General features: G+C 43.2%; 1 protein-coding gene across 8 annotated transcripts in view; it reads right to left on the bottom strand.

Moving 5' to 3' along the window:
• Positions 1–22833, bottom strand: part of PPM1B (protein phosphatase, Mg2+/Mn2+ dependent 1B) — a 60206-nt gene extending 37373 nt beyond the window's left edge. The window contains exons 1-4 of one of the 8 annotated variants that reach the window (XM_015857436.2): positions 22662–22833; positions 8080–8196; positions 5837–6186; positions 813–956 (exon numbers count right to left, since the gene is read on the bottom strand). The gene's annotated coding sequence lies outside the window, so the exon portion shown is untranslated. The remainder of the gene's footprint in view (positions 1–812; positions 957–5836; positions 6187–8079; positions 8197–22661) is intronic. The other 7 variants (XM_015857429.2, XM_015857430.2, XM_015857432.2 and 4 more) reach the window with 7 other exon arrangements.
• Between the last annotated feature and the right edge of the window lie 1272 nt (positions 22834–24105).

The following is a 24105-nucleotide window of genomic DNA, read 5'->3' as shown; positions in this document are numbered from 1 at the left end:
CAGCATTCTCTCTCTAGACACCACAAGATGGATGCTTCAATGAATCAAACTAAGCCAGAAAAAGTCAATTATCTTCTGCCAGTTTAGTCCTCTAAACCATCTTAGAAAATGCATTTCAGGCAAGTGCCAGGGCCAGAAAAGCAGAACCAGCAGCTGCTGCCTGTGCAGATTTGTTCTGAGTACTGTGAAACTATGACTTAAACAGCATCCACTAAATCGTTAATGAACTCTGAAGAAGTGTTTTGAAAGAACTAGATAGCAAATATTCTAAATCACTGCACTGGATTATCTGCAAAAGTCTTTCCCTCATAAGTTACAAAATTCACCAGCAAAGAAAAGTTGTTTCCATACCTGAGGGCTTCAGAACAAAAAACAAACAAACAAAAAAAAAACCATCTGAACAAAAGGCACAGATTGACAAAGCTGCAGGAAACAGCATGGCTCACTCTCCCTAAGTACACCAGCCACTGGGGTCACGCCACCAAACACACAGCCACAAGGCAGCTCCCTTCACACAGCGTCCCACCTCCACATCTCCTTAACCAGGAGGCTGCAGGACGCTTACATGATGAGGTGCTCGACAATCTCAGTCCTTCTAATGCTGCTCCTGTCGCCTCTGAAAGGGGCTGACTCACAGAAGCAGACAAATACAAGCTCTATGCTTCCCAGAAGCAAAAGGCTTCACTCCTCCCAGTACTACTCTAAGAGGATGCGAGAACATTCATTAGACGAGGGTGACATCTAGCCTGGAGACAGACTGCTTACGTTATGATGGATTCCAAGAGAGCCATTTTGAGCTAAGAGTATCTTACCCCTGAATATGCTTCATTTCACCACGTTAAAAGTGTTTTCTTCAGATGGAAGCAACAGCCAAAAGCATCGCAAGTAAACCACAGAATCACAGAATATCCCAAGTTGGAAGGGACCACGAGGATCAAGGGCAACTCCCGTCACTGCTAAAAAATTAAAACCAACATTCAACAACAAGCACGTTAAAAACAACTCTCTAGGCAAGAGCCCTGAGAAATGTGAAGATCCCTACCAGCTTACAGAAGAGCAGGCATCACATACTCGTCTTTCTGGTAACTACACATATTAACTAAACTTGGCAGCAAAGCACTAATGAACCTCAAGATAAATCCTAACACTAAAAGAAGCAAAAACCACCACACCATCCAGATCCTTTGCAAACGTCCAGCTCTGGTCAAAGAAATACTACTTTTATTCTGTTTAACAACCAGCAACAATTCTGACCTTTTAAGGACAATCACATCACTGAGGCTTTAAAATAAACCAGCCAACCCACTCCACCTCACCACCAATAAGAACAAAGTGAAATCTCATGTGTTATACCCAACCTTATGGTATCAAATACTACCACTGCTGATACCAACCCTAAAAACCGTGGGTCATGGAGAAGTTAGTAAGAGGTATTACAGAAGGAGGAGATGCCAGGGGGAGAAGGAAAAGAGCAACACTGAAAGCTCAGTGCAGGTTTGCCAGTACACCAGAATTTCTTAGCAGCATGTTGTAAACATACGGTAAATGTACAACACTCCATCCCTCTCTTCATATAGGTATTAGGCTACCTGATTTTACAGTAAAATAAGAACATCCGCCAAGGGAGTGAACTGGTTGTGCAAGTTCAAGCAGTAGTTCCTTGTTAACCTACAAACAAAAGCCAGGAGCAGGAGTTTGCAAGTGTGCAGTCACTTGAGGCAAGGTACAACTTTCACCCTACAGAGGAACATGCTCAGACTTTATAAGAGAATGATGAATTTTCTCTGCATTTACTGAGTGATTCCTGGTTCTACACAGCAACATCGTGAATCAAAGCTGAGCAAAAACTTGAACTGTTTTATTAATGCATCGAGCTTTATGCAATTAAACCAATATCCAGGTTTTGCAAAAACTATGGCGTTAACTTTTCAATGCATTTTAGAAGTAAACTTCTAGGGTTGTTGTTTGTTCTGCAATGCAGAAGTCTTGAAATGAATTTGCTCAAGGTTCTGGTGAATATTTAGGTCAGCAGTTTGAAGCTGGCTGTTCAAAATTTTAATTGCAAGTTAATCATTTGAACCAATCAAGTCTGAATTTACAATGAGAACAACACATGATTAGCACAATGTTTTACACTGGTCAAAAGCTGAGCAAGGCTCAGTACTGCTTAGTGTTCTAGCAAGGCCCACACTTACGTATTACTTCAGTGGGCTCATTTACAGCATTGGAAACCCACACTGCTTTTGATACACACAGAAGATAGTTACAAAAGCTATTCTGAACTGCTTTCTGCGAATCTTTGATACACATTTATAAGCCAAATCTTTCATTCCAAAATTCTCTAATTGTCTTCTGGGAAAGTTTTACATCACTTAATTGACATTATGGCTACAGATTTCTTGGCAACAGTGGCAGCTTAAGTAACACATTTGCTCTCAGCAACTCATCTTGTTTCCACATTAATCCCAGTTGCTCAGCCACAGGGATGGTTATGCTTCTATAAGGGAATGCCTGAAGCAGACAGTTCAGCTTGTCACTGTCTAACTCAAACTCTGCTGAATGATACAAGCAGAAGAACAAACAGTGAAAGTCATCCTTGCTAAAACTGTGAGTACACAATCTACATTCACCTGCGCTGGAACAGCTTTTCAAACATCCAGTTTTGGAAACGCTCGGGAAAAAGACCATCTAACACACTTCAGTAAAAATACTGAATTATAAAAGCCTTCATTGTCAAGTATTTGTCAGATTAAAGAAAACAGATGATCTTCAAGAGTTAAAAGATTTATCACATTTATATGCTAGTACACTTCCATTAAAAAGCTCTAATCCACCAAGAATAATCAGAAGTAGCAGACTTCTATGAGTCAACACATTTATTGGGGTTTCTAGGACATGCAAGAAAACAGTTTAGAGGAGTCTCGGTTGGTGCTATATCCTGCATTACAGATGTAGTTTAAGTTCTAGGTATGCAATATGTCACCCATTGCAATTCAGGAATAACAGACAGAAAACATGTTCGTACTGTTGCAATTTGAAGCTGAATCTATTTACTTATAATTTCAAAGGCAATTGCAAAAATGTCTGCAAACATCCATCTTCCTGATGGGGATCCCAAGCCCCAGCTCAGCCACAGCAATTTGCACAGGCAGCGTTAAGAATCATGTTTACCCTTAGCGAAGTGTCTGCCTTGAGAACACATTGCTATGGTGTATCCCCATGAGGCAAATTTATTACCATATTGCTAGGGAGGTTGATCGGCAGTAATGAGTCAGTTTGAAGCTATCCACCTATTTGTGGCTTCTGCAAGCAACTGGCCTTCAGATCAATGTTTAAAAACATACAGTCACTGCAGGTGGATGGACTGCAACTCTGCAAACATCCATCTGCTTCAAATAAGTAGAAATCACAGCCTGAGCACTGGTCAAACACTCTGAGAGAGCAGGCGCCACATGTGTCATCTGAGAGCATTACCAAGTACATCTATCCATTTAAAAGTCCTCTGGGCCCTAAACCACTCCTCACTTTGCACAAAAGTGGCATGTCTCACCCATTTTAGCTACTACAGCAATATAAAAAGAACATCCAGAGTTTGTCATGCCTTCCCCCGGCAGAAAAGCAAGCTGTAAGTAAACTACAGCATTATTCAAATCCTGAAGTAAACTCGGGAATAAAATCTGTTGATTATGAAACAGAAACAGCTCGGCCCCTTCTTGCTAAGCCATTCAAGGAAATATCTTAAGGCCATGAAGAACTCTTACAGCAGCAATTTTCAGAGGGAAAAAACAAAAACAAAGCAACAAATTTCAGCTTGGTTGATTCTGTATTAACTACACGCATTTGGATAATAAAGAAATCTCCCTGTTATGGGCTTCAAAATATGGTAGGATCAAGAGGTATAGAAACCTGACATAACTGTCTTGTCTTATTGCTAGGATTCAAAAGGTGAGCTGCAAAGATGCTCTAGCTGTAAGATACAGTCAGCAAGCCGGACTGCTATTTAATATTAAGGATTAATAACATTTCACAGGAAATGCTCACAAAGTGTAAGAACACTCTGCAAAAAACCACAGTGATTAATTCATCAATGAACAACCTTCAGCTATTTTTAAGCCAGAGAACAACTACAGCTCCCAAAACTAAATTACTATCTGAATAGAGAATCTCACTAACTCAGTGGCTAGCAATGCAGTGAGAGTGAGAAAGCCCTGGAGTGAAATCTGGCCACTGTAACCACCGCAGTAATAGTACATTATTTATCTTCAATATCACAGTTTATATTCCCACTGCACCCCTCAGTAAAAGTTTAAACTGTTTTTACAACAAATCTTTCTGTGTAGGTCCTGCATGCTGCACAAATATCCCATACAGGATTCTCAAAGGCACGACAGCATCCCACTTGACTGCTGGGGAATTAAGCCACTATAATTATAATCTTGATGGTGAATCCTTCTTTTCCCTCCTTACATGTATAACACACAGAGCCTTAACGGGCAATATAAGTACACCAATACTTAGGAGAACTTCAAAATTCACAAAGTAGAGTGAGAAATGAGCAAGAAGATTGGAATATAACAATCCCTCAGCACCACATAAAGAAAACACAGCTAAAATTCACTTGTGTTGATGTGATTGACAATGAGAGAAATAAATGTATTGGATTTACAAGGGACTTCGAGTGGCTTTTTCCTTAAATATAAACAATACTGTCCGTTACAGGGAGGACTCCCCTCTCTACAAGAGCACAAGTGATGCCCATATTCTGCCCTCATCTTCTGAGGGTGTGTGTTCACAAACAAGTGAACTAGAGCTGAGCCATCAGAGCAGCTAAGAAACAGCCTGAACGCTGCTGATGTTCCTGTTACAGGAAGAACAAATTCCCTGCCACAGTACTCAACCATTTGAATCTATTTGTGGCTTTCTTCATCCCATTACCGCTTCCAGGTTTATGTACAAAAGGATTTAAACACAAAGGTCACTCAACACCATAGCGAAACCATCAGAACATTCAAATCACTAACATACAACATTATATATTAACACTTAATATGCAGTACACACTTTAGTACTTACTGCAAAGCAGAAAACTAGGAAAGAGCATTCAAACATCTGTTCCATCAATTAAAAGCCCACCCACACGTATTAATCTTGCAAAAGTAGTAAAATCAAATTCAGCACCTTAATATAGAAACCGATGCCCTCAAATAGGAATCATAAAATTATAGTTATTTTTGCACTGCAGTCAGTTTTAGAGCCTCATGCTTTTTCTCCCCCATCAGATTCCTCCACACCAAGAAATGTTTAATACCTATTAGCAGAACTACTTCATTAACACTACTGTATTAGCGTAAGCGACAAAGCTCTTAGAAATGCAAAGACTTTAAACATTTCAGACTGTTTTTTCTACCTAGAAAGATGCCACGCTCTCTCTCCACCAAAACAGATTAAGCACCTTGCTGATTTAACCCATTTAAGTGGCTCACTTCAAATGAGGAACATCTCAAAGCATATTTAAGAAGTCGGTTATAATCAGATTCTTAAGAGAAGCAGCTGATTGTATAAGATATGAAACTATATACTCGTATACTCCAGCATGATCATTACACTTGTTGTAATCACAAGATATATCCCACTCGATCCACAGTATGTGTTGGGTTTTAGATCACAGATGGTTTGTCTGTGACAGAAACACAGTACTGCTCCCTGCACTTCTATGTCATGCTCTACCTTTTTCTTTTCTTTTTTTAACATATTAAATAAGCTTTCTAAGAAAAAAAACTGACAATTAAAAAATTACTATCTCTAGGATCTGCAGAGTGAAGCAAATTTCCATTACCTTTTCTTCTGGCAGCAGTCTCCAATATCGTTGCCTGGACACATGGAATCTTTTTCAGGTGTCTGCATTGAGGCTATCTGAACTGCTTCACTTGTCATCTAAACAGAGGAGTACTTGGCAAGAAGCAGCCATTTGGCAACTCACAACTTTAAATACTCCAATTGCTTTGTCCAATTACTACTGCAACTTCAGTTTGACAATAAAAATCAGCTCGACTGGCTTTTAAATCAATACAGTTTAAATACTTCCAATTGACAAAATATTTAAATGCTGAAGTTTCAGATATATCGAGGCAACAACTGTTTTAATTTTGCCACTATTTAAGTACTACAGTACATGTTGAAACATACCTGCAAAAATTCAAAGGGCAGTTTTAGCAATGAGAATGTTAAAACCTACCATGCAAAATGACCATGCCAGATTAAAAAAATAAAAAATCAGCACTAGAGATGGTGCTCAAGGGCTTACAAGCAGTCAATGCAGTTTCAATAGGTCTACACAGACACGACAGGAAAAAAGATTCTGAGAAGCAAGCATGTTAATAATTCAACACTTCTTCTATGCCATTCATCAGGTCAGTCATCAGTTGCAGGCAGTTCTGGATAACAGATTAAGACACCATCTCCAACTCCACAGAAGGTTACTGCTCCTACACACTGCTGGCTGCAAGGCATTCCCTTGCAGAAAGTGAATGGTAATGGGTACATCATCTTCACACCGAGATGCCTAAGAGAACACATTAACTGCGGAGAGGGTGAAGACAGGCAACATGTCAAGATGCCTTAAAGTGATGTAACTTGAAACTTTCAAAGCTCACATCTTAGTCTCATCACTTTAAAATATGTTATGCTCAACTTGGTTTAGTCCAGACAATTATACCTAGTATCTATAAAAGCATACTAAAAAAATAAGCAGAGTTCACAAAGGGATACTCTTAAGTATTCAAGCCTTTGCAGAATGATAACAAAGAACTCAATGAATGTAGCTGTTTGAAAGCTAAGCAAACAAGCTTGGGGATTATGCAGGTAATTCAGTAAAAACTATTAGGAAACCCACAGCCACAAAGAAACAACAAATAAAAGACAGCAATGTGAACAGAAGCCTACTGATGATCAGAACCTTCAAGTAAGTGCTGAATTCAGGACATTAAGTGCCAGTGTCAGTAGCCTCCCTCAACCCCACAAGGGCTACAGCGCCTGGTAACCAGCTGCCTACATTGCACTTGCGCTGCAACTTGCACTTCACAGTCCCCAAAACACCTCCTATGCCCTTCTGACTCCACATGAAATTCTCTACCATCTGTTTTATGGCTGGATACCATGCCCTTATATTCACCTCCTCAAACAACCTGCTGTCTGGAAGGCATATCAACGTGTTTCCATTTTTATGAAGCACATACTCAGCTTTTCCTTTGGTAAACAGCGTACACGATCTAGTCAATAGTGTAGCCCACCAATATATTCCCCAAGTCTGGGAAATAAAGAAGAATTACAAGCTGGGCTATAGATTTAATCACCCCAAACCTAGTTAGACTCTTCGCACTTCCCTTGGAGGCTGGGAATGATAGAACAAACATTTTATTCAATGTTTTCTTAATCTGTGAATGACAGCTGAAGGCAACAGCATCACTGCTACGTAATTCTAATGAGTCCTACCACTCCATTAGTGCTCAGATTTGCAGAGAGATGACAACTGCACAGATGCTTGAAGCAATGGCTTTACTGAAAGAAACACATCTACCACTCCTTTCGAAATGAAACAATCCTACCCTCTGATTCCCCAACTATACCCTGATGCTTCGAAATAGACCGGGCACGGCACTCCAGCTGTAACTACATTCAAGACAAATTCCAACTAGATGAGCATGGGACTATAAAGTAAACCAAATAGAGTTACTGATGCAATTTATTAAGACATTCCATTTCGTATCATGCAAATTAGTATATGAGTTTTACAAGTATGAACATCTATGCTACTCAAAAGATATGGTATACATTAGTCATGAGTACCAACTTGGTTAACTGTTTTAGTGGAAGGATGCAGACGCAGCTAGATTATATGCACCTCATCACAGCACACATCCTAAGAATTATGCAGCATTTAATACTTAGTAAATATTCATAATATGCTTCAGGCTAAGTATAATGCACAAGAAAGCTGACAGATGAGAAGTAGCTCTATTTCACAAGCTTTGATATCCATGCTTTTTGCCATCTGGACACGGGCAATTTTGAAAGTCTTACCTTGAATGCAGAGCAAAAATCACATTTCTTCCAAATCTTTGTGCTTCTGATAAAGATTCAGTTTAGAGACTCTTCCTTGTATGTTAGAAGGTGAATAAAGCAGAAGAGCCTGTAAGTCTGAAATTAGGAAGATGGAATAATTGACCAATTTCTTTTCTAGTTCAACACATTATCCAACATAACCCATTGCTCAAGAGCTGCTTTATAGCAAGTTTTTGACTGGTATCAAGAAAATACATGAACTGGAAGTGGTCAAGTTAGTAAAGAGGATCGTACTTGTTTGAGGTAACACAGAAACAGGTTACAGGAGTGTCCTTCATTTGTTAGAGACAAAAGGCATAAGGTGATATAAGCTAAAGCACTCAATGGACACTACCTGCCAAAAAATCCACTGTTGTTTGAACAACCTTCAAAAATAGGTGCACACAAATCTACTTATAAACCAAGAATAAAAGCAACCGCATAACAGAGAAAGTCTGCACTGGGTTACATGTATTCATGCATATTTAGGGAGAAGAAGATAGAAAAGCCTGGCTTATTGATGCAACCATTCACAAGAGCACACATGGACACTGGAGTCAAAAGGAGACCTATAGTCGGGATTCAAACTTAATCTCATCTACAGAAACCATGTCAAAGAAGCCTGTCGCTAGCTACCATTTTTTATAAAAGCAAAATTATATTAAGAAGCGAAGCCACTTTTCTCACACACTCAAGAGCCAGGATATCACAGTTAAGCCCACCATGCCTAGTTACTAGTATGTAACCTCAGTAGCTTGGGTCCAGCTAAAGCCTTCCACTTTCAAATCATCCACATACAGCATTTAGTTGACAGTTTCTTTTTATAAGCCTGGACAAAGAGGGAACTGAATCAGTATTAGCAAAACTGCTGTTGTTTCTTCCACAAGAAACTTCAAAGAACAAGCGTTCCACATATTGCTCAGCTTTACTTCAAGGTTCAGAGTAATAGATGAAGGCAAGTGAGAGATAAAACATATCAGCCATTATAAAGTTCTAGAACAACTTGAACAAGGGTATTTTTCATTTCTTCCTTCGATTAAATGTTGTTATTTAAAGAATGCACTTTGTCCATTCAGTGCTTACCCAATAGTCAGAGATTACAAGTAACTACAGAAACAGTGCACGTGAGTAGTTGATCATACCCAAGTCCTTTTATTTAGGGGCACTAGAAATACATGTGTCCAAATGAAACTGAAGTCTCAGCCAGAAGCGATACTTCACAGATATTTGCGTTGGAAGGGACCTAGAAGGTTTTCCAGGTAAATTGCCTTCTCAAAGAGCAGTCAAAGCTGAGTTGCTTAGGGCTTTACCTACTCAGGTCTTGAAGATCTCTGCAAGGGCAATGACATTCTCAATTTATGACCCTGTCTCGTTTTCCCATTGTACTTCTCAGTAAAGAGATTAGCTCCATCTTCGTGGTATCAAGGCTTTGGAGATCCACTCTTCCAGGGAACCAAAACCAAAATAGAGTTACAAATGCAGCCTTGGGAACATACAGAAAAAACATCACGTGATGAGGAACAAAGCTGACAGTTTTCATCCCTATCTGACTTGCAGATACAGCTCTTTCTTAGCAGAGGTCTAACCCAGCCAGCCATCAGCCTGCAACACTGTGGGAGTGTTTCCCACTCTACAAGCAAGGTTTGGCACATGTCTTAGGCTCCTAGAGGCCCACTCTTCTAGGCTGATATCTCTAGATGGGCACCCAGCCTTTGAGCTGCGTTGCTGCACGTACACCACAAACCTGCTGAAGGTTGACAAACTACTAATTTATAATGTTATCAAAATAAAGCAGTATTTAACATTTTTAGAACACAGAAGAGAAAGCTTTTTTATACAACACAGAAATGATGTCTCAAAAAATTAGTCTCTAAGCTCAAATAATTTTCACAATTCAAATGTGTCCAAATGTAAGAATTCAATGCACAGAGACAGGCACATTTCTACAAACTGAACACTGTCACCAAGCAATGAAGTTTCCAGCTACTTCTCAAGGTATTTGGCAATGAGATAATAACAGCTGAGGTTAGAAGAGGAAAAATTTGGTATTCATAACTCCACTGGAAATACATAATAGAAATTGGTGGCAGAAGAAGGGAAGAACAAGAGGAGCTGCAAAGAACAGCAAGTGGTCAAGAAAACCTAAGTATGTTTTATTAAAAGTATTAGGAAGAATATCTGAAATTCAGATTGCGTACATCTTCTCAGATTATTTGGCTTTCTTCCATAACACACTGCAAGCAAATTCATTTCAATGTAACCTCTGAACATGAACTAACTCAGGAACTCCTGGAAACAAAAGCAAAAGCACTCAGAGCCCAACAAGTAACTGCACACTGCAGTCAATAACAGTGCTGACAGTACCAAAGTTTCAATCAAAATACTTCAGTTCCTATGCAGTTCCCCAAAACTTACACTGAGAGAAAGATAATAAGCTCCAGCTCCACATTAAGCAGTGTACAATACTGCTGCCACAGTGGATGAGCAGAGGCCCTCTGAGGATCCAGCTCTCCAGACAGACCCAAGAGTGTACCCATCCAAGCCACAGGCTGCCAGCTTCTGCAGAATACTGTGGGAGACAGTGTCAAAGGCTTTGCTGAAGTCTAGGTAGACTACATCAACAGCCTTTCCCTCATCCACCAGATGGGTCCCTAGATCATAGAAGGAGATCAGGTTGGTCAAGCAGGACCTGCCCTTTGTGAACCCATGCTGGCTGAACCTGATCCCCCCCATTGTCCCACACTTGCTGCATGATCTCCCTCAAGACAATCTGCTCCATAACCTTCCCTGGCACTGAGGTCAGGCTAACAGGCCTGTACTTGAGTTCTCCTTACAATCCCTCTTGTAGATTGGAGTCACACACTGGCAAGCCTCTAGTCTTCTGGGAGCTCACCAGTCAACAGGGAGCGCTGATAGACGATGGAAAGCAGCTCGGCTGTCACCTCTGCCAGCTCCCTCAGCACTCTTGGGTGAACCTCATCCATCCCCATGGACTTGTGGCAGTGCAGTTGCAGTAGTTGGTCTCTGTTTCCTCCTGAATTGTGGGGTGTTTAGTCTGTTCCCCAGCCAAGACTACCAGGTCAGAGAGAGGAGTACCCTGAGGATAACTGGTCTGACCTTTAAAGACAGACATAAAGAAGGCATTCAGAACCTCTGCCTTTTCCACATCCTCAGTGATCACATTCCCAGCCTCATCCAGTAAAGAGTGAAGACTCTCCTTAGTCCTCCTCTTACTGCTGATACTTGTAAAAGAGCTACTTGTTCCTTTTTACCCCAGCAGCCAGGTTGACTTCAAGATGGGCTTTTGCCTTTCTGATTTTCTCTCTACACATCTTAAAAACTTTTCTGTTCTCTTTCTGAGTCGCCTGTCCCTTCTTCCACAGGATATAATAGAGGTTTTAACATTAAATATTGATGGCAAGTTCTTTTACTTTAGGATCACAATACAGCTGGTGACGCTGCTAACACTGTCACAGTTGACATGATTTCCAGTACTGCCTTCTCTCCACATTCTTAATTTGAATTAAATTTAGAATATTTGATGATACTGTTTCTATCTGGACTTATTTGCTTCAGCAGATCATAGTGACAGCCACATGACAACAGATACTACCTAGAATTGTCAAGAATGCATCAGGATTTCAATCAATTTTATAGCTTCCACTGGTAAAACAGGTTATCAAGTATTGAACAGTAACCAAACCATTGGACTTAGGCAGTGTTCTAAGTACACCTTAAGAGAAACTCTGCAATATCTCAGGGTGCAGCTTCACAACAAGCTGGCTAAGCTCAATTGACAGCACTCCTGCAACTCTTCTGCTCCAACCTTTGCTCTAGCAGTTGCTTTCACATCCTCATTTAGCAAACTGCTTCAAGAAGCTCAACTGAAAGAAAATAAAGCTGAGTAATAGATAAGCTTCCAAAATATTACAGCCACTGTTTTAAGCAGCTGCAAAGTAATAAGAACTGCCTGGCTGACGAGAGAGCAGATACATCCAATGCCCTGCACTGCCACTGAGGGGACAAAACATTCACTAACTAAAAGAAGCTCATAATAAACAAGACAGATTTGATTGAATTACATACAAGCTATTTTTTTAACTGTGCTTAGTTTACTTTTGTTCTGTCCGGAACATTTCAAAAGCATTATACTTTTGCAGAGCAATCAAATCAGCTTGATTGATTTTTTCTTTTAATGAAAAAGAGGCAAGAGATCACTTCAGTCTCTTTCCCCTCAGAACAGCGCAGTTCAATCCAAGTACATTCCTTCAGTCACCAAAAGACCTTCTCAGAAGTTCTGCTTCCTCAATCAGAGATGTAAGTCTATCAGCTCCACAACATCTCACACACACAATAAGAGGAGATTTAATCCCGTAATATATTTTTCTCTACCTGCAGGACTTGGGTTTATGTTTGTTTTTAAATGCTATTCAGTGTGAAAAAACTTTGGAAAAATGCAGCACAGATTGAAGTCCCCCCCCCCCCAACTCCTAATCCCTTTTAGATAAGGAATACAACAGAGAAAAAGAAAAGAGCTCAAAGAAACCTCGTTGACAGTGATAAGGACAGAGAATGAAAACAAAATACAGCAGCTCCTCCCACTCCCCAGCTGTGCACAAGTCAGTGTTCAACTTCCGCTTGCTTATACCCACGCTGGTGTAAGAGTCACAACAGCTCTGCAAAGCAAGTAACACCAGTAAGCAACAAAACTTGGTAATAAGATCTTGCCTATCCACCAGTACAAACCCTTCACATGATGAAAAGGGCACACAACACAGCCCAGGGTTACGGTATTAATGAGGAATACTTCACAGCAGATACCTGCCTACCCCAGCATCCTTTACATTAGCAGGAGTTTTCAGTAAACTTATGTTTCTTTGGAAAGTCGTTTTGTTTACTCCTGCACTAAAAGCACCTATTACTTTTCAGTTCCTCTCATGCATGGCGTTTATGTCCCTCATTTGGCAACAGCATCATGCTTTGACTGTAGAAAAGGAAAGGATGAACACTAAGTGGAATCAATTGACAGTTCTAAAGTTGGAGCAAAAACTACAGGGCGAAGAAAGCTCCCTCACAGGTAGCCCAAGTTTGCTGACAGTTTATATACTAGTAACAGCATCAGGTGACCACTGAAAATGAAAGCAGCAGAAAAGAACAGAGATTCCAATAGAGCATACAAGGAGCATTACTTCAAGAAGTAAGACAATCCATGACAGACCTGAGCTGTCGTATCTGCTTCCTATGCAAGCCTCCTGTTTTAACCAGACTTGTGGTAAACTGACAAACAAGACTTATGGAGAAGGGACAGGATGTTAAGACGCATTAAGACAACTTCCACATTCGCTCCATCTTCTCTGTGGAACTGACAACATAACCAGGTTTCATATCTGAACAAATCTCTCAGTAAAAAAGTTATTGCAGTTCTGGAATTGCTATCTGTGCCTCTGCATACACACAATATTTGTCTGTTAAACACAAACAGAACAAAGAAACATCAACAGGGGAAGGAAAAAAAGCCAAGCAGTAAGTGCTCAGCGTTCTTCCTAGATGGAGCCTACATTCCCTTTGCACGTATATAAAGATGGAAAACTGTTTAGATTAAAAATCAGAGTCACAAACAGCTTTGAATATACAGCTCTCTTGAAGGACAATATCTTCCAGGAATAAATTAATACAGCGTTTCAGAAACACAGTTTCAGAACACTTCTCCCATGACATTTTTCTAACCACGGTAAATTCTTTTCCCTGTCATGGACAACAATAGCACAGGAATTTATTTCAGGAATCCTAAACAACACTGCACTTTCATTCCTTCCCCTCTGGCTCCTCAAGTGAGACTCACTTCAATGAACGTCAGGAAAAAGTCAGCAGAAGACGTTTCGACAAACTCTAACCTTACCCCTTCTGCAAAACTCAAGACATTCTATGTTAACACCAGTTCTTCTCTCTTAAAATGAAAATAAATAGATAAATACTAAAAAAGTGGTCAAAAAAACATAGTAAATGGTTATGGTTAACAACAGCTACTATTTTGAGATCATTAAGTACTTCGGAGTTGCTCTCCTCTGGCCTATAGATGGTGAGGTTTGTTTGTTTAACTGAGAAGTCATGCTATTGGATTTAGTTACAAATGAGATATTAGCATTCAAACCAAGTGTTGCCTGCATCATGTTTTAACTCTTACACAGTGAAAAACAAAACTAAAAATCTAAAACCAAACAAAAACATGACCCCACATAGCAGAGCATAGGTATGGTTCAGCATGAGGCATACGAACCAGAAAACAGAAGTCAAATGAATTGTATGATATCAAAGTAGGAAAAAACCATCATTACTATGGCAAAGCTCTAGCAATGCTTTTACTTTATCCTGCCTGACACACAAGTTAAATGATTACTTCAGATAAAAGCACTGCACTAGAGCTTTTACCATTCCTCACAAACAGATGAGCTCTCTTAGGTTTGCCTGCAGAGGAGACTGCACAGATATTGACCCTAGTAAATACTGTGAAACATTTGCATTTCTGTACCACTCCAATTGCCTTCAGTTACTTTATGTTATAAGAGACATCCAAAAGAAGGGTTGGTCGGCAAGGCAAGTGGTAGCTCCTATTAAAGCATCTCCATGACAATGCTAATGAATCTTTAGGTCCTCTTTAGACAGCAATGCAATTATGGTACGCTTGTAGAGGATTTCTGAAATAAGCTTCACCAAAAAAACTGTATTAGTTCTAGCTATTGCTTTCACCAGATCATTTTCGTTTTGGTTACGTACAGAAATACTATTTGTCTGGTTTTACCCACAATCAGACAAATTATCCCTCTGAGGAACATAATTAGACATAAGTCAGACCTCAAATGTTTCCACCAGCCTAAGCCATCAGTAAGGGAACCAGGAGGTGGTGACAAACCCACACCAAGTATGGGATATTTTACCATCATTGTCAGTAATAAAAAGATGGTTTTGTTTCTCAAAAAAATATAATATATATATATATATATAATATATATATTTATATATTAAAAAAAAATTCAGAAAAAAGAAAAAAAATTGAAACAAAGTTCATTCCTACGATGTGTCCCCAGGAAAAAATAAATAAATAAATAAATGTAAAGACAAAGAAAACATAAGTTAATAAGCAGATAATAGCTCACTTGAAGAGTTGGTTTGATACACCTGTGGGTACCAGCCCTACAAGCACTGGATAACAGTCACTGCTACTAGAGATGCCTGTAAATCTCACCCGCAACAAGACACCTAACTCCCTTTACATATCTTCATACTTCAGTTCTGCCTCCCAGCACCCAAAGTGAGATGCTCTTAGATCCCAATGTTCTGTGCACCAGGGCCCTATTGAGATGGACACAGCTTCTCTGCCTCCTAAAATGGAGGATCTCTAAGATGATCACTACCTAGGTGAGTCCCTGAACTGCACTGTTCGGTCTGGATTCAAGCATTACAATAGCTGAAATAAGAAAGGCTCTTCATTTTTGTCATACTAACACACACTAAAGAAATACAACCTTTTCTTGAAGAGTCAGCTATGAACATTTCTTTCTCAAATGGCCCACAGTGAATCAAACAAACTAGATGCCAGAGTAGGAACCAGTGCTTACAGCAGCACTCGATGTGACATGAGGACCTGTGTATAAACTACCTTTCAACTAGGAGAGATTCCTGTGGGAAATTAGAACAAACAAAAATGCTTTGAGTTCTCATGCACTTAAAAGAGATCCAAAAGGAACAATTTCTTCAGTTTTTACACAAAAAAGACAAAACTCTGAATTCAGTTCACACTCCATATTGCCCAAGTACAGTATATTCCTCATCTGACAAGTGTCAAAGCACATGAGGGTTTCAGCAGCTTTTCAAGGCCACAGGAGCGATCACAAACCAAAATCCTTTCTAAATACTCATCTACCACCCCCAAAATCAAATCCTGCAGTACTCCAGGCATCAGTATACCACACATGTAAAAAAATACCCTCATTCACAGTCCAAAACTACTTTACATATCGGGGAACGCTACTAGCCTCCAGTTTCATAGAAATCATTACAAAAGACTACGATATACATCTGAGGTAATTTACATCCATCCATTTGGGGTCAGTTTAATACGTATGTTGGATGCCCTCAATAATTTTATCTGTGCTGTAGAGATTGCTAGAAAAGTTGCCACTATTAGGAGCACCATTTTCTACCTCTAAGTAGGGTAACTTGAAACACCGGAGGGAGAGAATAAAGCAATTTTTAACTCTTATGGAAGAAACATAAATCATTGCTAAATGTAAAAAGGCTTTAGGTAAAGCAAGGGTTACCATGAATGAATAGATCAAACACAGCCATAGAAAGCCAAGCTCCAGTTCCCCTCTCTCAGCAGTTTGCTCAGGCTCACCACAATTCATAAGTTAGCACAAGAGTAAATGCTTCAACAAATAATCATGTTCTGCAAGTTTTGTGGTAATAAATAGCTGGATCAAGTAGACATTCCATCCAAACTTGTGCCTCTTGAGAACAAGTACAGCAGGAGTTCAGCTTTGTCACTGAGAGCATCTTGCTGTGCAGGACACATATATTACACGTGCCCCAAACACATGAAAATACTTCCAGAGCTGACCTGCAATATTACACTCAAAAAAATCCAACCACAAGACACCAGCCACAGGAAACCAAGCTTCACAGACACTCATTTCATTCTTGATTAACTGAAGCAAAGCCATGAAAGAAATGCTTTCCAGTATTGCTGTTTTAATAGTAGTAATGTTAACAATAATCTCAGAACTAAGGCCAATAATTTGGGAACAAAGACTCAGATACCTGTCAAAATAGACAAAATGCCTTACTTAGCATCCAGGCCTGCCAACAGGACTCAAGAGGCAGAAGAATGGAGGATGTAGACCCATGCACTGCCCAACACCCTCTGCAATGCTCTAAGATGCTTCAAGACTCAATCAGAACATCCTGCATTAGCCTTTTCATTTGGACCAGTAGTGCACTTCAAGGAAATCTGAGTCATCCCATTGACTGTGCTCTACTTTGCACCCTCTGAGTAGTTTCTGAACACATGATCAAAACACCTCTGAGATTTAACTCAACTAAAACTCCTAGAGAACACCTAACACCCAGCAGTATTTGGTTGGTACTCAAAGCCAGACTACAACTAGTCTAAAACACAACCACACAAACTGCATATATGGCATGCTACATATACCAGGTCCAAGTAACTTACCATTCCACTCTACAGACCATCTTCAATTACAGCATACTGCTTGATATGATACAAGCAGTATGGCAGATAGCCCATTCATCTAATGGACCTCCAAGCAGCGGTAATATGTCCTGAGCCACCAACACATCACCTCATTGGGCCTAAGGCAGATACACCAGGAATCTGAGCCTTTCTTCCACAGTAACCATAGCACAAGTGTTTCAGCACTCATCCACTCTTGTCTCCACTCCTTTACAGTTACGATTATCAAAAGCTGGTGGGATACACCTAGGAAAGTTTTCCTATTAAACCTGAAAACATGAAAATCTACACATTTCGTTATCACCTGCATCTACTGTAACATACAACCTTATAAGAAACACTGAAAACACAATTCAATAACCCACATTAGTGGCTCCACTTGAGCTCAGGATAGGAAACAAGGCACATGCTCTGTAATGCTTTATATCACTTGCCCATCATCTTAAACAACACACTTGCCCAGAAAGAAAGAAAAAAGTTGTTCTAGTTTCAGAATAAGCTGACAAGCTCTTTCTGTGTATATTAAAGGATTATAATTGCTATTTCTTTCAGTTTTCCACTTGGACCAAATATCAATTCCTTACAGATAGTTTTACCGTTTAAGATATTTCTCTCTAGTCACCAGCTTCTCTTTTGCCACACAAGATTTTAAATGCAAGGCTGTGAATTTTAAACAAGAAATACCTGGCTTTGATAAGACAGGAGAACTGGTGAGAACGGGCCAAGGCAGCAGTGCCTGAACCACACACAGTGATCATAGAAATAACAATGAAACATCACCTCTTTACTACACAAGTCATGATTTTATTTCCTTACCCCCTTGATGAAATGTTAGTTCACACTCTAACAACACAGAACCACATTTGCCCTACATTCAGTAAAGGTCAACTTCCTGCACCGGGGTTACCAAAATACTGAAGGTGATATTTTGTCTTAACATCCACTAATCCTCTGCAAACCACCAGGACAGACTGCTGCTTTCCTCTGCTACCCAATAGGAAGTTTGTGGTCATTAACTTGTCATTACCAAACACACCAAAGAGCCACTTCAAGCTCTCCAATAGCCTGCTCCAAAACACCCTTAAGTGAACTGGCTATTTTCCAGAGCTGAATTCTGGTTAAGTCCTCCAGGAATAGATTCAAGCACCTGGGTACATCATTCATATGAAAGAAAACTCAATGAAAAGATATTTTTCCATCATCAACTACACTAAAAACATCTTTCTGCCTCGTCTCCCAATGGAAATTCTCCTAAAAGCCAGAAAACTAACTTAAGCTACACTCGTTAGCAACCCTTACATTTCACCACACCAACAGCACCTCAAGAAATGAAGATCAGTACTAAACCTCAAGAGGTCATCTCCAGCTCATGCAAAACTTCTCAGACTAGTTTTCTTTGCAACATTAATTAATTCCTAAGAATTTATGTCCGGCACTAGCGAATGATACTGCTCAGATACATTCCACCAACACTAGAGGTTCTATACACTTGTCAACTCACAACACTTACACAAATGGTTGAAACTCCCACATAGAAGCAATCAATAGTAGAGAGGTTTTATTTGACTCAATGTCTCCCATGCTAGATATCTGCCCCAGCCTGAAAGATGTTAGGCACATAGCTGACTTCTGTCTGTCTATTCTATCTATCACAGAAAAACAGTTTTGGTTGCTTTTGGAAACTCAGCATCCTTGCTCTTGCATCAAGGATGTGTTTTTCACTGTCCATACAAACAATTCCTCTTCTCCGAGATTTTATAGCCTCACATTGGTTGATACTTTATTTCAATTAAGAACTTGTAATGCCTCATCCAGATATTGCAGTTAAACTCCCTGAAGATCACGTGCACACTAGACAGACTGAAAGCCAGGGCTAAACTCCTTAAGTGTCATAAAACATCTCTCACATCACACCACAAGTTAAGACAAAATGAAATGCGACAGCTCACACCTTGTACATACATAAGCCGAACCCTGCAGATGATCAAACACAAATAACTGAAGCACAGAATGAAGGTGATAAGCATAGAAATAGGTTGCAAGAACTTGAACAGTTTTTCAAGGAATCAGCATTGCTTTCCTCCAATTTGCTGAGAAAATCAATATTCAGATCAAAGCAGTTGGGCTGCTTGAATGGCCAAGATCTGATGGATGCATCTTTATCCTCAGAGAGATGAAGAGAAACTGGAGTGCAGCAACATGGTAGGAAATGAAAAAAGATAAAAATTAGAGTGTACGAGGTGATAGAGGTGATTAATATTAGAGGGAAAAAAGTGGACACAGAGAAACACGTGACCTGTTAATCACCGTCCACAATTCACACCCTGAGTCTAGAACTCGGATTGTTTTTACCAAGGCTGGGAACATAGCACTCACAAAAACCAGCAGCTCATTGTGTCCTGGTGCTGACTAGAAAAGAGCAGCTATTGACACCGTGCTAAGCCAGCAACAGGCCTGTGTGACATGTCTGTGCACTCCTACTATAATGATGATCCAAGATGCTACCACACAGTAAATCTGTATTTTCAGATTGAAAGAGGATGGAAGCTGATCCAAATAGTGATATTTGTGATTAGAACACAAATATTTCAAATACGGTTGCGTTTTTGTTTTCTAAACCAAATATTAGAAGTCAATTAGTACAACAAGGGACAGAGTAAAAGAAAAAAGAGGCCTGTTAGTATTTAAGAAATATTAATGACACTCAATCACTTTCCCTGAGAAAGGCAGTCCTTTACATTTGGTACCTTAAAAGACGGGTTTAAACACGCTGATTCTGCAAGCTTTAACTTAAATCGTGATGGGTTTCTATTTATGGAAGGCGTGGTCTTCAAGCTTAGTAAAGCAAGTCAAAAGCACATACCAGCAATCACCTCTGAAACATTGACATGACCCAGCATCCAGTGGTCATTCAAAGCAAATGATGATGAAACACCCTGGATAATCCATTTTAACTACAGGTGAGACTTTGTTTCTCCACCTTCTGCATTTTTACTTGACCACCTCACAGCTCTCCCAATAAAAATAAACTAGGTTCTACACATGGCTTTCAATTGCTTTGCCCTTCAGAACAAGTCAAGATACCTTCCCTCCTGCTTGCTGTCTCTTTTTTTGCCCTTTGTAGCCACTACAAGTGTCCCCAACCTACTAACACCCAAAATTCCAAGTCTTCCAACCACATCCTTCAAACACATAAGGCTTCCAGCTGGCAGCCTCACACCACATACAGCCCTTTCCCATACTATGTTAATTCAGTATCTCCATATACTGATGCTATGCGCCGTAATTAAACCACACAACCCATAGCACAACCTCCTCCAAACATCTGTAAGGAACACGAGGTGCTGCGTAAACAAGTAATTCACCCTACCACAAACCTACAGAATACAGCACACACAAATGCAATTCTTCTCCATTTCCACCTGAGCCAGACAACTTCCCACTGTAACTCACTATTCCACAGGTCTCAGGACCTCAGATGTGCAGGCACTAAGCCTTCAAACAGCCCAACAGCCAGTAGCTCTGACACACAGCCACCATAAGCGTAAAGGTTGATGTAATGCACAAGCACAGACAGCCCAGCCTGTCTGTACCATGGTGCTTTTCGTTAGCTGCTCACCTGCCAAGGCTGTTAGAAGCATTTGTTTCAGCACAAGTTTACACTAAGCCAATGGACAATTTAGCTACTGAGACAAACAGAACAAAATAAAGCAGGAGGAAAAAAAGAACCTTGAAGAGAAACCTTATGACCGTTTGGTAGACTCCCTTAATCCTGTAATATCACCTCATCTTCATTCATTCCTTTTAGTTTCCACTGCCTGTTACAACTATATTGTGCTGAGGGGAGGCAGGACCATCCACCACCCACTACCTGCTCAGGACACAGCTGAAACTCCAATCCAGTTTGTTCAACATCCCCTCCACCACTTCAGCTTTTCTCATTCACAGTAATAAAAGCCTGCCTCCTCTCCACACACACTATAGTTCCAACTAACTCAGCATCAGGAAAATTCCAGTTTCCCTTTTGTATCAGTACCGTTCCCCTGATACACACGTATATGCAAGGCCTAACATAACCTTCACCCTGTAGATGCAATCCCCACCAACTCAACCAATTCCCCTCTTTCCTCAACAAAACCTTTCAAAGACCCTGATGTTCACTTCTACTTCTAAGTATGAGGCCAGATCCCCTCACATCCTCATAATCTACAGTAATCCCAAACAATTAACCCACAAGAAGAGCGTAATGTTGAATGCATGCAGTTAGAACCATGCGTGTCTTCCACATACCAGCTGGTAACACACATTGTGGCTAACCACGCCAGCCACCAAAGGAAACAAGTTCAGAACCCCGTAGGAACCTGTTGTCTCTATGCCTGAAATCCATGCATCAGCTTACCAGCCGAAGCTGCCCTCCCCCACAGCGTCCGGAGGCCACACAACTTATCCCTTTACCTCTCACACCCTACACAGGACTGTCCACCTATCACTGCTAGATTTATAAGCCTTCACATACCACTATCCCTAAACACGTGTGGTTTCACCCACCATCTGCATCTCCCAAGTATAAACACAGCTATAAACATGCCCCTCAGCCTACCCCACACACAGCTGCCTCCAGTCCATCAGAATGACTCCCACTCTCCGCCTCGCCATAATCAGCAGCTAAGCCATACCCACATCCATACACGGCGGCCCCAAACTCCTCCATCTCGGTGCCACGACAGGATCGCCAACTTCTTCCCCTTCCCCTCGACCCGCTGGGCAGCGCTGCCCCCGTGGGTGTGTCGGCGGCTCCCCCGCGCATCCCCCGCTCCCCGCGGTTCCCGGGCCTATCGCCAGCCGCCCGCTCCGACCCGATGGCCGCGCTACCGCCCCCGGGCAGACACCGGCCGCGGCCCCGCCACTCCCCCGGGCGCAGCCAATGCACGTGCGCGGGCCCGGCTCACCCGCCCCTTCCTCGCCCCGCTCCGCTCCCCGCGTTATCTTGGTGGTACCGGGCCCGGTACCAGCACCCGACCCGCGGGCCCCCGCTCGGACTTCACCTCCCCCATGATGCCGGCGGCGGCGCGGCCCGGAGCTGGGCACGGCGATGCGGAGGCCGGGCCTGCGCGGCACCTCCCCGCCGCCCGAGACTGGCGCTCAGCAGGCCCTGCCCGCCCGCCGGCCCCACACGAGACGAGCGGGCCGCCCCCCCCCACCGCGCGTGAGGCCCCGCCGCTCCTCACCGCCCGCTCCCGAGCCCCGCCGCCCCCCCACGTTCGCCGGCCCGGAGAAGCCGCGACCCCGCGACGGGCCCCGACCCCGCTACCTGTCGGCGAAGGAGCGCCGGCGTCCCCCGGCGTTCGGGCGCCGGGCGGCCCGGCTATAACCCGACCCGCCTTAGGTCGGCTCGGGGTAGCCCGGCTGGGCCTCAGGCCTGAGCCGCCCCGCGCTGCCCGCCGCCGGCCGCGGTCGCCGCCCGCTCGCGCACTCCGAGCGCCGCCAGCAGCGCCGCCATGTTGGAGCCCCCGTCCCGAAGGCCGCGGCTGGGCCCGCCCTCCTCAACGCCCACGTCACGGAGCCAACGGAGGGACCCGCCCCCCGGCCCGCCCCCGACCCCGCCTATTGGCCGCTCCGGCCGTCGCTCGACCCGGCCCGCCCTCCCCGGACGGCCATTGGTCTCCCGGCCCGCTCGCGCTACCCTGCCGCGCCGCCATTGGCCGATCCGTTCGCCGCTCAGCCGGCAGCCCCCGGCGAGGAGCTTTCCCCGATTGGGCGCCGCGCCCCGTGTCGTTACCTACTGGCTGCCCCTGCTGTCAATCAAGGCGCCGCGCCCCGCGCCTGCCTTTCCCCGCCGGTTCCCCCGTCAGCTGTCCCGGCAGCCCCGCTCGCACAGCCGGCACCGCCTGGCGCTGCACTGCGCGCCTCGCCCCTCCCAGCGCCCTCCCCCCGCCGCCTGCTCTTCCCCCCCCCGCGTTGCTTTGCCTGCCGGCCATTGGCTCCCGGCGCCGCCACTCGCGCGGCCTCTCCCGCCCCGGCCGCTGCCGCTCCAGATGGGCGTGTCCCTGGCGGCGGTGCCTCGTTCCTATTGGCTGCCCGTGCTGCCAATCCCACGGGGGCGGCGGGTCCCCGCGGAGGCGCAGCGCGCGGCTGGCGCTGTGCGCGGTGATTGGGCGCGTGGCGGGAGGGGCGGGAAAGGAAGGTGAGCGGCACCGGGGGGCGGCGGGCAGTGCCCGTATGTGCGGCCATGACATCACCGGCAGCCAATCAGGAGGCGCGGGGCGGGGGCTCGCGCTCGGCGGTTGGGGCGGTTGGGGCTGTTGTGCCCTCGAGGCCGGCGGTGTGTGGGGGGGATGTGGATGTGGATGTGGATGTGGATGTGGATGTGGATGTGGATGTGGATGTGGATGTGGGGCGATGTGATGCTCGTCATCGTAACACAGCGGGCTTGGGGACACCCTTGGAGGGGAAACCGGCTCCCGGGCTGGGCTGCAGCCCTGTGTGGTGCTGCTGCTGGCTGCAGTGAGGCGCAGGGTAGTGCTCATAAGCCAGATGTCAAAGGAGTGATGTCCGCTGCACACCTGAGCGCCCATCAGTGCAAAGGCAGCAATGCAGGAGCCCCAGCCCATCACATCCAGTGCTTCCTCCTCACTGCTGTGAGCACACACCTGTGCTGTACGTGGGCCTTGGGAGCAGAGGTCAGCACACAGCTTACACAGCGTTTTTAGTTAGCGGTCAATCTCTTCACAGCCTTTGTAAGAGAGCCGGCCCTG

The sequence above is a fragment of the Coturnix japonica genome, chromosome 3 (assembly GCF_001577835.2).
Source record: "Coturnix japonica isolate 7356 chromosome 3, Coturnix japonica 2.1, whole genome shotgun sequence".
Lineage (NCBI taxonomy): Eukaryota > Metazoa > Chordata > Aves > Galliformes > Phasianidae > Coturnix > Coturnix japonica.
Note: the sequence above shows the minus strand (reverse complement) of the source record. Positions and strands in the feature narration are given on the sequence as shown.